General features: G+C 46.9%; 1 long non-coding RNA gene across 1 annotated transcript; it reads left to right on the forward strand.

Moving 5' to 3' along the window:
* The first annotated feature begins 576 nt into the window (after positions 1 to 576).
* On the forward strand, positions 577 to 1,726 carry LOC147580936 (uncharacterized). Its single transcript, XR_015250798.1, has 3 exons — positions 577 to 839; positions 1,335 to 1,401; positions 1,541 to 1,726. It is a non-coding gene; the product is annotated as an uncharacterized LOC147580936 (long non-coding RNA).
* The last annotated feature ends 13,623 nt before the right edge of the window (positions 1,727 to 15,349 follow it).

Consider the following 15,349-nt stretch of genomic DNA (forward strand, 5'->3'; position numbering starts at 1 on the left):
CCTCTTTTTTTAGAGCAGTCAACCCAGCACTGAGAGGCAGTAATTGGGAACCCTTTGTACCACACAGTCTCTGCCATGCTCCTGGGGTTGCAAAGGTACTTTCTACTGCCAGGCACATGGGGTTTGGCCTTTTTCATGTATTTGAACATTTACAGTCAGAAAGGGAGGGGTGGGGTATGGAGAGAGATGGAGACAGGTTGACAGAGGGAGACCTGAAGGGAGACAGGGAGAGGAACCGAAGGCAAGATCAGAACACTTGGAGAGAAAGAGGCAGGCAGACACTAGGGCGAGAAGCAGGAAGTGGAAAAAACACTAACAATGAAAGCCTGAGAGGCAGCGGGAGTCCAGGAGAGCAGGACCTGGGGAGGAGGGAGGGAACAGGGAGGAGAACAGACAGATGCAGAAAAGGAGCACACGTGTGAATCCACGCACACCGGGGTGGAGGGGGGAAGGGAGGGAGAAACAAGGGGAACATGCGAGCAAGGTGATCCTCCCCACCCCCCACCAGACACCCTGGTTCCCAGAGTCCTGCGGTACCTGCACACCCACCAGCCTGGAATGCTAATTACACACCACACCGTTCTTTAACAATCCTGAGAGCTTTCGGGTTCCTAGAGAGGGGGAGCTGGGAGGCATGAAGGGAATCTTAGGCAGTGTGTCGTGCCTCCCTGCCCTGCCCAGGCAAGGGAGCAGGGGAACCTTCTGGTGACATCACAGAGAGGAGCCAGGCATGCAGTGGTCCCTCAGGAACCGGGGAGAGGCTGGCCAGCTGCGCTTAGGAGAGTCTGGATGGAGAAACCAGGGAGAGAAAGAACCCCAGGAAGAGGAAGCTCAGGAAGGTGAGAGAGGAGCAGGGTATGGGGAGACTGAGACCCCCTCCCCCACCCTACCTTTTGCAGAAAATAATCCCCTTCAGCCCCTTCCATGCTGAGATGGGGCGGCCCCTCCCCAACTACACCCAATGCCTCCTTTCAAGTTCATCAGCACCTTCCCCAAACCCAGCCAGCTCCAAGTAGAAAAACCTGCCTCTTCTTCTCAAGGGCCCTGTAAAAACTGAGAATGTAACTCCCATCTGGGTGATGAAACTGTCCTTTTATGGCTGGCCCTTCAGTCCACATCATTGCTGCCTCCTCAGACCCTTCAGACAAGGTCTGTTGGCCTCCAAGGAGGGAGGAGGGTGCCCAGCCTTGGGGATGCAATCCAGGGGATCCACCTGTTATTGTCTGCCCCTCTCTTGGGAAAGGTAATGCACATGCCCCCATTTCACTCAGTCTCTCCTCCATCCAGCTGCCCAAGAAGCTCCTTCTATGCTTACCCTCTTCCTCCCTCCCCAGACAGCTGCCAGCCCCTGCTCCAATGGGGAAAGAATGCTGGACCGGTGCTTACAGGGTTCACGATAAGGTATAAGGTGCTACAGTGGGGAAGCCTTTGACTAGATGGAGGGCAGACAGAGGCACTGACCCCTAAGGCCCTCACGAGTGGTAATGTTGGATTTCAAAAGACCTGGGCCTTTCCCACCCTCCACACCCTGGCCCCCCAGCCTCCAACAGCTTCTCAGAGATTCTCGTGTGGTCTGGGCACCCGGCACAAGCTTTCTGTCTGCCCTCCTCCTGCATCCCATTGGCATCTTCACACAGGCACCCAGCAGCCGGAACCACCCAGCCAGGCCTGCACAAGATGTGTGACCACAGATGCTGGAGGGCACTTGTGCGTGGACGTATGCCACGTACACAGGTATGCATGCCTCCCTATAGACAGAAGTGCCCGCAGAAGGGGACGTTCAAGCACATGGGCCCCTCATAGGCAGGCAGCCTAGAGCTCCATAAATATAAATTAAATTAAATATGCACAAGCACACCCGTGGCAAGTCATTGGGCCCCTGCTCTGCCCAAGGCAAGGATGTTTGGGCTGAGCAGTCTCTGCACAGCTAAGGAGCCTTTGATTTGACAAATAAATTACATTTCTTTCACATTACAGAAAAGGCTTTGAAGAAGATTCAAAGCCTCGGGCCAGGAAGCGGTGACCACCCTGGGGGACAGGGGCAGCAGTCAAGCTCTCCTGGCCCTGCTCCTGTCACTGCAAGAGTGTCCCCTTTCCTGAGGCCTTGAAGGGCATTGAAAATCATGATTATGGGAGGCTGTGATGGGGTCAGTGGGTTCCAGGAGTCCCTCTGCCTGGCGGCGGGAGGGCACCCCCCCCCCCCCCGCCCCGCCCGGAAGTCACTGTGCAAGCTCTGAGAGCTCCCGTAGCCCTGGGGAAGGAGCTTACCCTGAACAACAGCATGCCATCAGCCTGTCTTGGGACCTTCTCCCTTCTGGGCACCTCCTCTGACTCTTGACTTTTTGGCGCAGGTTAGAATCTCACGGTTCATTCGAGCCCTGCATCAGGTGCTGTGTTGACAATGCAGAGCCTGCTTGGGATTCTTTCTCTCCTTCTCCCTCTGCCTCTCCCCTGCTCTCTCTCTCCCTCTCTCTCTCAAAATAAATAAATAAATAAGCACTAAAAAAAAAAAAAAAAACAAGAATGCTCCTTACAAGCTAGTGCTTTGGGGAAACAAAACGTTACCACTCTCCCAGCTCAGAGCACTGTCAGGCAGAAGTGACCTCAGCACTACCTGTTGTTGGTGTCCAGGACACCTGCCAGCCTACTTTGCCACTCCAGGACACCTCTCAGTGCCTGCTGAAAAGTCTCCCACATTGATTGGAAATTTAGTTAAAGCTTTTGAAATGGGTGATTTTCTACAAAGGTCACTGCAACTCTGCGAATGGTCTGTGCTGTCTGGTGACCCCCGGAAGGCATTGAAGGGAAGGGTCAAGATGTGAGAAGGAAGACCATGTAGTTTGCAGACCCACATGTGCAGCCCCTTCCCACACCCACCTGACTTTCCTTTCCCCTTTGTCACATGAATACCACACATACAAAACCACGGTTCGGTTGATGGGGGGTGGGAGGGAGGGGAGGGTGGGTGATAAGCATTGAGGAGGGCACCTGTTGGGATGAGCACTGGGTGTTGTATGGAAACCAATTTGACAATACATTTCATATTAAAAAAAAACACAGTTGGGTCGTCAGAGTTGAGGAGAACCTCAGAGATCACCCCAGTCCCATTGTTTTACAAATGAGAAAACAAAGCCCAGAGAGGTGGCATAAATTGTCCAAGGATGCACAGCCAGTCAGGGTCAGAGCTGGGGACTGAACCTCCTTGTTCCCATCCCATGATCTTTAAATTTTTTTAATGTTCATTTATTTTTGAGAGAGACAGAGACAGAATGCAAGTGGGTTAGGGGCAGAGAGAGAGGGAGACACAGAATTGGAAGCAGGCTCCAGGCTCTGAGCTGTCAGCACAGAGCCCAACACAGGGCTCGAACTCACAAGCTGTGAGATCATGACATGAGCCGAAGTTGGATGCTCAACTGCCTGAGCCACACAGGCACCCCAACCATCCCCTGATCTTTAAATGTTAACTTCCAAAACACAGCAAGACTCTCTGAAGGCAAGGGAAATTAAAGGAAAAATGAACTATTGAGACCTCAGCAAGATAAAAAGCTTCTGCACTGCAAAGGAAACAATCAACAAAACTAAAAGGCAACCGACAGAATGGGAGAAGATATTTGCAAATGACATATCAGATAAAGGGTTAGTGTCCAAAATCTGTAAAGAACTTACCAAACTCAATACTCTCCCCAGAATCCTGAAAGGCTATTAGCTCTTCTTGGGATGCCCTCTCTCCCACACTCTCCCAAACATTTCTCTCTAGCAAACTCCTATTCGTACACCAAAGCCCAGCTGAAAGATCACCTGCTCCTTGGTTTCTCTCTCCCCCCATCCCCCACTCAACCTCTAAAAATTGAATCACTTCTTGGGTCTCCATAGACTTTCATGTGACTCCACTGGGAACTTAACAACTGGAGTTGATTACTGACATGCGTGCTACTTTTCCTGGGCCATGTGCTCCTTCTGGGGGAGAATCACAGCAGAGTCTAGCACAGTGTCTGGCCCAATTGACATTACTAATTAAACATCAGTTGTCTGTGTCACTGGATGTGTGGAGGGAGGGACAGCGTGAGAACGGTCTTCAGGATTCAAGGTCAGATTTCTGGAAATGGGGCTCAGGGTGGGAATGGTGATCCTGTGGATTGGGCTTTCTCTCCACATATATTTGTATCTGTGAGGACCCCAGCATCACCTGCTACAACCAGGGCAAGATGGATCCAAGGAAGGGGAATGCTCCAGTGAAGGGAGGCACCAGGTGACCTACGAGGCCCCTGCTTCATCCTTCTCTGTTGGGAGGGGGTTGAGGCAAAAGGAGTCCTTGACCTGAGCCCCCAAACACTGGTCTTGCTTTGCTGGTTCTGGGAGATGAACAGGGTTGTTCTGCTCCCTCTCCTTTCCCCATGAGGGTTATCAATGACTTACCCACCCTGAGTGAGTATTGAGATGGCCCCTCCCCTTTGACAGCAGGTACAGCTCACAGTAATGAAGCAAGAAATGTGAGTCAAAAGTTAGGTTTGAGGGCAGGGTCTCCGACAGAGTTGCATGGGGTTTGAGAGATCAGGTTAGGGATAGATTTGAGAGACTGGCTGTCACCATTCATGGAGAGCTCCCAGCCTCATGAAGGAGAAATAGTTCCTGTCCTTGGGAAGTTTGTGGTCTGACCAGGAGACAGAAGGAACATATGCAAACACGGACATCAGGGCCCATTGAATAAATAGCGCTGAGACATGGATGGAGAGGATGGGCAAGGGCAGGAAGCCTCTGGAGGAGAGGCAGAGACAGGTAGAGAGAACAGGTCTGCCTGCTCAAGCTGGTGGTGAGCCTGGCAATGAGCAGTCTCTCTCTAGGAGTTCCTGTGGCATGTAGATATATTGCTGTGTGTATGTGTGTGTGTGTGTGTGTGTGTGTGTGTGTGTGTGTGTGTGTTTCTGTTTGGCAGAATGGGGAGAAGTGGAATAGAAATGGGACAGGACATTTGGAGATGAGTGACTAATTTCCTGTTAATGGCTGGTTGCTTGGCAACCTGGCTTCTTTCTGCCTATTGCCCTCAAAATCGGACTGTGGAATTTTTAATGTTAAAGCGCCTCCCATGGAAACCCAGTTCTGTGAGAGGCCAGCCCGTCACTGTCCCACCCTGCCCTGCTGTACCCCGTGTGGTGACAGAGCAGAGCACAGGCACAAGGAATCAAAGCCGCGGTATACACACCGCCTGCCAGAGTCTCCCATTCCATCTTTCCTGCCATCTCCTCCACCACAGTCATGTGCACATGCCTATGCACACATACGGGTTTGTACACAAAAATGCACTTGTATGTGGCTCACACTTACATCATCATCATAAGAAGCCACTACCATATTTGAGCATTTACCACATGCCAAAAATCTTGCTATAAGTTTTGTATTAACTTCTTGTTATTCTTCCCTGTGGCGTGATGAGTCATATTGCCATCCACATTTTACAGAAGAAGGAAACAGGGAAACTTGTACAGGGACCAGAGCACTCATATGGAGAGGTCTCAAAAGTCCAGGAGTGAAGGGGTGCCACCCTAAAGTGACACCAAAGTGACTTCTATCCTCATCCTTCACCTCTACTCCCTCACAAGCCCTTCAAGGATAACTCCATCTGGGAAGTAAGAGAGCCAACAGCCAGTACCTCAAGGATGCCCTATCATCTGCCATCATCCACCTGAGTCAGTTAGACCTGGGACAGGTGTCTGAGTTGTTCTGTGCCTTTGCTTAAGTGACAGAGATTTAATACCAAATACTCAGTGTCCCTTCTATGAGAATCACAACGTATTTAGAGTAGAAATATACCATTTAAACCAACAAACAAAAAACAAACTGACATTTCTCAGCCTTCTTTGCAGATAGGAATGTCCAATGAACCATAAGGGAAAGTCACTGGGTGGGGCTTTTAGAAAAGCTTTTTAAAAGAGGCGTTCCCCACTGTGGAGAAAAGGAATTCCTTATCCACTGTGGTGGGGATGTAAACTGGCACAGTCATTATGGAAAATGGCATAGAGTTTCCTCAAAAAATTAAAAAGAAAAAAAAAAACCCAACCATGTGATCAAGCAATCCCACTTCTAGGTGTTTATCCAAAGGAAATAAAATGACCATCTCTAACAGATATCTGTAATTTCATGTTCTTTGCAGATACCTAAGTGTCTGTCAGTGGATGAATGGATTAAGAATATATATTCCATATATCCCATTTGTGTGTGTGTATGCTATTGTAGATATATATAGAATATATATGGGAAATGGAATATATATATGCACATATATATGTGTATACATGCATATATACACATATGTACATATATATGTATGTGTATACACACATGATAGAATATGATTCAACCTTAGAAAAGAAGGAAATCATGATATTTACAACAACACGGATCAAATTGGAGGGCATTATGCCAAGTGAAAGAAGCCAGACAGAGAAAGACAAATACTGCATGGCATCACTTATGTGTGGAATCTGAAAGAGGAAAAAGTCAAACTCACAGCAACAGAGTAGAATGGTGGCTGCCAGGGGCTAGGAGGATAGAGAAATAGGGAGAGGTTGGTAAAAGGGTATATATGAACTCTCAGTTCTAAGATAAACAAGTTCCGGGGGTCTAATGCACAGCATGGTGACTACAGTGAATAATACTGGGTTGTATACTTGAAATTTGACAAGAGAGTGGATCTTAAGCATTCTCACCCAAAAACAAAAAACACCCACCAGAACAAATAACAAGTAACTACATGAGGTGATGATTATGTTAATTAACTTGATTGTGGGAATCATTTTACTGTGTATGCATACATATCACATCATCATATTGTATACTTTAAATATTGTCAATTATACCTCAGCAAAGCTGAAAAAATAAAATAAAAACATTTTAAATAGGGGACAGGTACTCTTTTGCCCTCCCCAATTCCTCCCACTTCCTGCCTTAAATTCTATGTGATGGCTGGAATTCTAGTGGCCTTCTTAGCCCATCAGATGACTTTGAGGAATAGAAGCTGGGACATTAATGGCACCAAAGAGCCCTCTTGACAGGCATGGGTCGCTGACCCCCACATTTTTTTCACATGACAGAAAAACAAATCCTAATTTATGTAGGCCAACATAACACAAACACAATGTGGACACACACATACAGGCATACCTCATTTTACTGCACTTTGCTTTATTGTGCTTCACAGACATTGCATTTTTTCTACAAACTGAAGGTCCATGGCAACCCTGTGTCGAGCAAGTCTGTCAGCGCCATTTCCCATCAGCATTTGCTCATTCCATGCCTCTGAGTGCCTTTTGGTGATTCCCACAAATTTTCAAATATTTTCATTATTATTGTACTTGTTAGGGTGACCTGAGACCAGTGATCTTTGGTGTTACTATTGTCATTGTTTTGGGGGAGCCACAAACTACACCCATATAAGATGGTGAACTTAATCAATAAATGTGTGTGTTCTGAGTTGTTCCACCAACCAGTGTTCTCCCGTCTCTCTCCCTCTCCTTGGGCCTCACTATTCCCTGAGACACAGCAATATTGAAATTAGGCTAATGAAAAACCTTGCAGTGGCCTCTAAGTGTTCACGTGAAAGAAAGAGTCCCACGTCTCTCGCTCTAAATCTAAAGCTAGAAATGATATGAACCCAAGACAGGCCAAAAGGTAGGCCAGTTAGCCAAGCAGTGAAGGCAAAGGGAAAGCTTTTGAAGGGAATTAAGTTCTACTCCAGTGAATACATGAATGATAAGAAAGTGAAACAGCCTTATTGCAGATATGGAGAAAGTTTGAATGGTCTGGATAGAAGATCAAACCAGCCACAACATTCCTTAAGCCAAAGCCTAATCCAGAGCAAGGCCCTAACTCTCTTCTATTCTGTGAAGGCTGAGAGAGGTGAGGAAGCTGCAGAAGAAAAGCCCGAAAGTAGCAGAGACTTGGTCATGGGGTTTAAGGAAAGAAGCCGTCTCCATATCATAAAAGTGCAAAGGAAGCAGCAAGTGCTGGTGTAGAAGCTGCAGCGAGTTATCCAGAAGACCCAGCTGAGATCACTCATGAAGGTGGCTACACTAAACAGCAGATTTTCAGTGTAGACCAAACAACATTGTATTGGAAGAGGATGCCATCTAGGACTTTCATAGCTAGAGATGGGAAGTCAGTGCCTGGCTTCAAAGCTTCCAAGGACAGACTGACTCTCTTGTTAGGGCCTAATGCAGCTGGTGATTTTAAGTTGAAGCCAGTGCTCATTTACTGTTCTGAAAATTCTAAGGCCCTTAAGAGATATGCTAAGTCTGTGCCCTGTAAATGGAACAACAGACTTTGGATGGCAGTATATCTATTTACAACATGGTTTACTGAATATTTTAAGCCCACTGTTGAGACTTTTGCTCAGAAAAAAGATTCAAAATATTACTACTCATTGACAATGCACCTGGTTGCCCAAAAGCTCTGATGGAGATAGGCAATGGCATTAATGTTGTTTTCATGCCTGCTCACACAGCATCCATTTTGCATCCATTTCATGGATCCAGGAATCATTTCAACACTCAAAATGTATTCAAGAAATACATTTCATGAGGCTATAGCTGCCACAGATAGTGATTCTTCTGCTGGACCTGGACAAAGTAAATTGAAAACATTAGGAAAAGGACTCACCATTCTAGATGCCATTAAGAACGTCTGTGGTTCATGGGAAGAGATCAAAATATCAACATTGACAGGAGTTTGGAAGAAGTGGATTACAACCCTCATGGATGACTTCAGTGGAGAAAATGAGTGTGGATGGGGTGGAAACAGCAAGAGAACTAGCATCAGAATGGAGCCTGAAGATGGGACTGAGTGCATGAGTGGATGAGGAGGCGCTCCTTATGGATGAACAAAGAAAGTGGCTTGAGATGGAATCTATTCCTGGTGAACATGCTGCGAAGGCTGTTGAAATGACAACAAAGGATCTAGAATATTCCATAAATGTAATTGACAAAGCAGCAACAGGGTTGAACAGGATGGACTCCAGTTTTGAGAGAAGCTCTACGACAGGTAAAATGTTATCACACAGCAGCACGTGCCGCAGAGAAATCATTTGTGAAAGGAAGAGTGAGTCAATACAGTAAACCTCATTTTTGTCTCATTTTAAGAAACTGCTACAGCCACCCCAACCCTCAGCTGCCACTGATCAGTCAATCAGCAGCCATCAACATGGAGTCAGGACCCTCCCTCGGCCAAAAAGATTATGACTCGCTGAAAGTGCAGATGATAGCACTTTTTAGTGATAAAATATTTTTAAATTAAGTACATTTTTTACACATAATGCTATTGCACACTTAAGGGACTATAGTATAGTGTAAACATAACTTATATACGCTGGGAAACCAAAAATTCATTTGATTCTTTTTATTGTATTTGCTTTAATTGTGATGGTCTGAAACCTAACCCACAATATCTCCAGGGTATGCCTGTATTAGGTTTTTGCATGAGGGGAAGCTCCAAAACACTGTTCTAGAATCTTTTAGAATCACACACGCTAAAAAAGCAATTCCAGAATCTCATTCTTAGCAGATGTCAGTCTGCGTAACAAAGCACATGGGGTATGCAATGAAATTTAATGTTCAAAATGCAGAATAAAATATTTTTATTTACATGCCTTTTACACTCCATATGTAATAAAAGGAACAGTATTTTCCTGAATGCTTTACTTATTCTTGTGTAGCTCCCTTCCATCCCCACCATCTACCACTTTTCCTGGTTTCGTGTGGGTCTCCACCAGCAACATTTGGGAGCAGGGGGAACACCTGGAGAGCAAGGGATGGGCAATTTACTCTTGACCAGTGTATGGAGCCATGTAGCCAGTGGCAAACCTCCTGGTCTATTCCTTATCTCCCCCTAGTTGTAAGGAATGGGAGGGGGCCTGGGTGGCTCAGTTGGTTAAGCGCTGACTTCAGCTCAGGTCATGATCTCACAGTTTGTGAGTCTGAGCCCTGCGTTAGGCTCTGTGCTGACAGCTCAGAGCCTGGAGCCTGCTTCAGATTCTGTCTCTCTCTCTCTCTCTCTCTCTCTCTCTGTCCCTCCCCGACTCGTTCTCTCTCAAAAATAAAATAAACATTAAAAAAATTTAGATATGTTCACAGCACATAAGCCATCTCTGTTTTCCCCCCTCTCTTTCTTATTTCTGTGACATAATAATTAATTGCTTCATATTTGCTAACAGGAAAGAGAACCAGGTCAAAAGAGGAGAGTTTCTTCTACAGACAACTCTTCTGTTTCATGGGCAAATATTGGTATTGTGTTACAGAATGAAATAATTTATCTATTTTGAATGCTCATTAACAGCTGTTAAACTTTATCATTTATTAATAGACTAATAATTCATTCGATTAAAAAGTTAAATATAGAACCACTAATGGACTAAATTTAAATAATTAAGTCTAGCATAAGTGGAGAGGGACTGCACAGGAGTCCTGCGTTCTGCAAAAGTGCTTTGCATGTGAGAAAAGAAGACTGGGTTGGGACTCCAAGGTCACACGTGACACACACATTTGCACAGACGCACAAGAATCAGGGCAGTCCAAGACACAACAGGCAGAGGTGAGGCCTAGCTTGGACTCCCCCCCAACCCCACTCCCACCCCAACATGATTTCAGGCCCTGAAGATTAACCCTTGCATGCCCATCTACTGACAACCAGGGAAGGCCCCGGGCACAGGTGAGAGGGAAAGAAGGATGCAAACCACCTTTGCCACGGGACCACCTGCGATGCTGCTGTGTCTCCAACTTTTCCACCCCTGCACACTGACCTTGGGATTTAGCCCACAAACATCTCAGAGCTGACGTTCCTGAACGTGACCCTTGTGTGCTAGACCTGTGGAGTCAGCCGGCGCCATGAAGAGTTTTCGAGCAGCCCCAAACACTCTGTTTATGGCTCCTGATGCCATTGCTTCTCACATGCTCACACACACACACCAAAAATTACTTGTGGATGTTGTTAAAATGTAGATTCAGGTTAGCAAGACTGGGTGGGCCTGGGAGTCTACACTTCTAAAAGAGCTGTTAGGAATGGGCCAGGACCTCACTTGGAGCAGAGAGGTCCTTTCTTTTCCCTGGAAGTTCCACTTCCCAGTGACTCGTTATCCAATCCCGGGCTCTCTTACAGCTGCAGCCATTGGGTTTGGAGCTCATCTGTCTGGTGGAGGAAGCATGAATTGGAGCACAGCAATCTCGCCATTGTGCTGAGTGCCCAGCCCTCTCCTGAGGCTGACAATGGAGCAGGACTGGCCGGGTATCCCTCTGCCCAGGGGAGTGCACAGGCCCTCAGGTAAGAAGCCATGGTCAATCCTGAGGGATGCTAAGTATGGAAGACATGTGGGGCCTGGGGGCTTATTGAAGGGATAGTTATCGTGACCCAGCTGTACAATCCAGGCCTCTTCAAGGAAGAGAACCCTTCTGTGGAGACTGCAAGAGATGAGTTGGTGTTGGCCAGAAGAAGTGGAGTGGAAAGGGAAGAGAATGTTAACAGTGAGAGCAGGTGTGGAGGCCCAGCGTAGTGAGATGACCCTTTTCTCTCCTCAGTACCTATTCCTGAAGCCATTTCTGAGAAACACCCCTACCTCCTTTGAACCCCTAGTGTTTTACTTTTTTCTTTCCTATGGCATTTGCCTTCTTCCCTTCTGATGTAATACCCAGGTGTGAACTGGTTGAATTGTCACCATGAGCCACCATTGTGGTCCTGAAGGCAGGAGCCAGCTGTCGCGCAGCGGCAACTTCAGCAAATCCAGACAAGCCTCACATCACAGGGCCATAAACATCAATGGAGTTCTGGCTTCTGAGGCACCCAGCATCATGCGGCTCCCATCAGGGCTCAGGAACTAGTTACAGAATACAAAATGAGATTAAAATGCATATTCTGCAGCCAGATTGCCTGGGTTCCAACCCCTCAGTTCCTGATTGTGTGACCTCAGGCCACTTAACTTCTCTGGGTAGCCATGTGCCTGTCCGTAATACAGGGGAAATACCTAACTCCTGGGCTCATGGGCATTGAATGAAATACTACGTTAAATACCCTTACGTGTGTATCTAAGAACTGCTTAGCACAGGAGTTCAGTGGTAGCTAGTATTACTCTCTATTATTTGACTGCCTGGTGACTGGCATGAAATAGTCCTCATGTCCAAAACGTTCTGTGAGCTCAGCCATCTTTGACTCTGAAATCCAATCACCATTTTCACAGGAAGATAAGCCAGGACCATGCAGGAAACCTTCCATTATCTGCTTCTCCTCCCAGAAACCAAGGCTGAGCACTGGCTTGCCTGCCTTCCGTGTGTTCAGCACAGCAGTGATGGTCTTAAATTGCCGAATGCACCCAGCATCCTTCCTTGAATCTCTCAGGCACACTAAATTGCATCCGGAAGAGTTTTTTGATGTTCTCCAGGTTTTGCAGCATCTTCCTTATTTGAAAACTCATTGTGTGATGCTTACAGGGAATCTATTCCAAGCGGGAGTGGTGATTAGGAGTCCCACAGGGACCAGGGCCAAATCCTGGTCTCATCACCCTCCCCCCACAGTGTCACACCCACAGCAGAGGACGGCACTCTGCTCTCAGGAGTCAGCTTCAACTTGATTCCTTACATTTTCTGAGCTTCAGCTTCCTGATCTGGGAAGCTGGGCTGCTAATGGCATCCCCTCCAAGGGTTCTTGAGAATAAAAGGAGGTGATAAAAGGGAAGCTTGTGGTTACCCAGCCCGCTAACAGCGACGTGTGGTTCTCAGTGTACCCACGACTCCTCTTCCAGGGCTCCCTCCAGCTCAGGACAGGCTGGGCTGGGAGGAGGCAGGGTCTGCAGGAGGGAGAAAAGGGCAGTGCAGTGGGCCCTTCTCTTCCCCAGGCTGGCCTTTAGCCCTGTCCTTGTTGTCTGGAAGCATTTGCCGCAGGTGTAAAAAAAGCTTAAAGAGGTAGAAGGTGCCAGTCTTATGAGGGGTTGATTGAAGATGGCAAGGGCCCCATTAAATGATCCCCCTGGGGAACAGTGTTGGGGAGACCCTCTGGAATAGGAAATCACTGCCCCTGGGTCTAGCACCTGCTAATGGGGGGGGCGGTGGTTGTCAGGGGCTGACAAGAACAAGATTTATTTGGGGTGAAAAACTGCATCTCTTTCCCTCCTGGTATTTCTTTTGCCTCCCTTGAAATGTAAAAAGCCAGTTTCAACAAACTCTGTGGCCTCATGAACTCAGACATCCAATTTACATATAAATGGAGACCGGGAGCTTCAGAAGGAAAAGGATGTTGGGGAAATTATCCCTTGAGGATAAGGCTTCAGGGAAAATCCAGAAGAAGAAGCATCCTAAGGGAGAAGGGCCTGAGAGAAGGAGCCTGAGGTTCGTTCTTATGTGTCTACCTGCTCAAGAGGACCCTTGCTTCCAAGAAGCTCCGTCAGGAGCCTTCCTGTGTCAGTGGTTTCCAAGACAGTTCCCCAAGCGTCTAGGTGCGAAAGGTAATCCTAACAGTTAAGACGGACACAGACTAAGGTTTGCAGGACGCAAGGTTCTGAGAGCTTTTCCATTCACTGCCATGTTTAGTTCTCAGTCTGATGGGTTACCATTATCACCATCACCATTCTACAGATGAGAAAACTGAGGTCCAGAGAAGCTAAGCAATGTACTGAGGTCACCCGGCAAGGAGGTGACAAAGATACCTCTGATACTGCGCAATGCTGCCTCCTGGGACTGATCCATGCAGCAAGGGACCAAAGCCCTCGCCCCTGCCCCCCCCCCCCCCGCCCTGCCCAGCACTGCCAACCTGACTCCTGTTGCCCCCCTGGGTCTGCTGCCTATTTGACCAGTTTGCACAAATCCCTCTCATGAAGCTTTGGATTTACCGAATTAATAAATTAGAGAAGAGATATAGCTTTCATCTCACCAATATAGAAATTCAAAACACACACACACACACACACACACACACACACAAACAAACAAACAAACTTGCAAAACCCTTACAGGGAAGAGGTGTCTATCAAGAGAGAAATGTTTTCTAATTAGGCAGGAATAAAGGGGGAGGTGAGACTGCCCCAATTTTAGCAGTTGGGTGAATCAAGAGAATCATCAATTCTTAATGGTTAGGAGGTTGGTTTGAAGGAAAACTGCGAGCAGAGGCACCTGGGTAGCTGGGCATATGGTTGTTTTGTTTTTTTTTTTTTTTTAATTTTTTCCTTTTTCTTTCTTTTTTTTTTTTTTTTTTAAGGACATTGATAGTTTTCTTTAACCTTTATGCTCTCTCTTTTTTAAAATGTTAGTCTGACTGGGACTCTTTGCCTTGTGATGAAGCATCTGATAGTTGCCCCCTCCCTCCCCACAGCACCCTCAAAGCATAAGGACATACAACAATGCTTAATACATGCTTGCTGACCGAATGGGCCATTCTGTTTGAAAATGTGTTTCTGGCTCTGGTCCAGTATCTGTCAAGGACATAAGAAACCCACAGTCCCAGAATATTTGGGCTGGAGGAGACATTAGAGACCTCTTTATCCCATTTCACAGCAGAGAGAGTACGGGAGAGGGGATGAGAAAGTGCCCAGAGCACACAGCAGGTTGGAGATGGGGACACATGGGAATGGGGTCCTCTCACTCCCAGGCCAGTAAGTCCTCAGCCCTTTGCTGATGGAGTAAAATCAGGAAGCCCATTAAAAACACATTCCATTAAGGGCGCCTGGGTGGCTCAGTTGGTTGAGTGTCCGACTTCGGCTTGGGTCATGATCTCACAGTTCGTGAGTTCAAGCCCTACATTGGGCTCACTGCTGTCAGTACAGAGGCCGCTTTGGATCCTCTGCCCCCCTCTCTCTTTACTTCTCCCCAGCTCTCTCTCTCTCTCTCTCTAAAAAATAAATAAACACTAAAAACACACAACACGCTCCATTAACAAACCCAGGAAACCTCATCAGTTCTGGAAAGCAGAGGCCATGAGCACAGCGTTGGAGAGAGTAAGGATGCCCCACTTAGCACCATCGTAAACATCTCATTTTTAAACTAAATAATTTTACCCACTAGAGCCCTGCAAGAGTAGAACAAGCCTTGCTGAAGTCACCTTAGGGGTAGGGTAGGGTCTTGTCCATGAGAAAAAGAAAGAAGGAAACTGACATGGGCTGAGGGCCTACCTTACGTAGGCCTAGTTGATTCTATAACTTGCATCTTGATGTGTTTGTTTGTTTACATATCTTCCCAACTGTCCATCCCTTGCTCACTTTTTAATCCATCTAATTTTTCATGTACTTCAGCCCTAAACACTTCAGCATGCACATCGTATCACTGACAATAGTGTAGCCCAAATCCTTATCAAGCTACCCAAGGTGTCATCATGCCAGAAAGTTTTT

This window comes from Puma concolor, chromosome B2 (genome assembly GCF_028749965.1).
Source record: "Puma concolor isolate L17-30 chromosome B2, mPumCon1.1.hap2, whole genome shotgun sequence".
Lineage (NCBI taxonomy): Eukaryota > Metazoa > Chordata > Mammalia > Carnivora > Felidae > Puma > Puma concolor.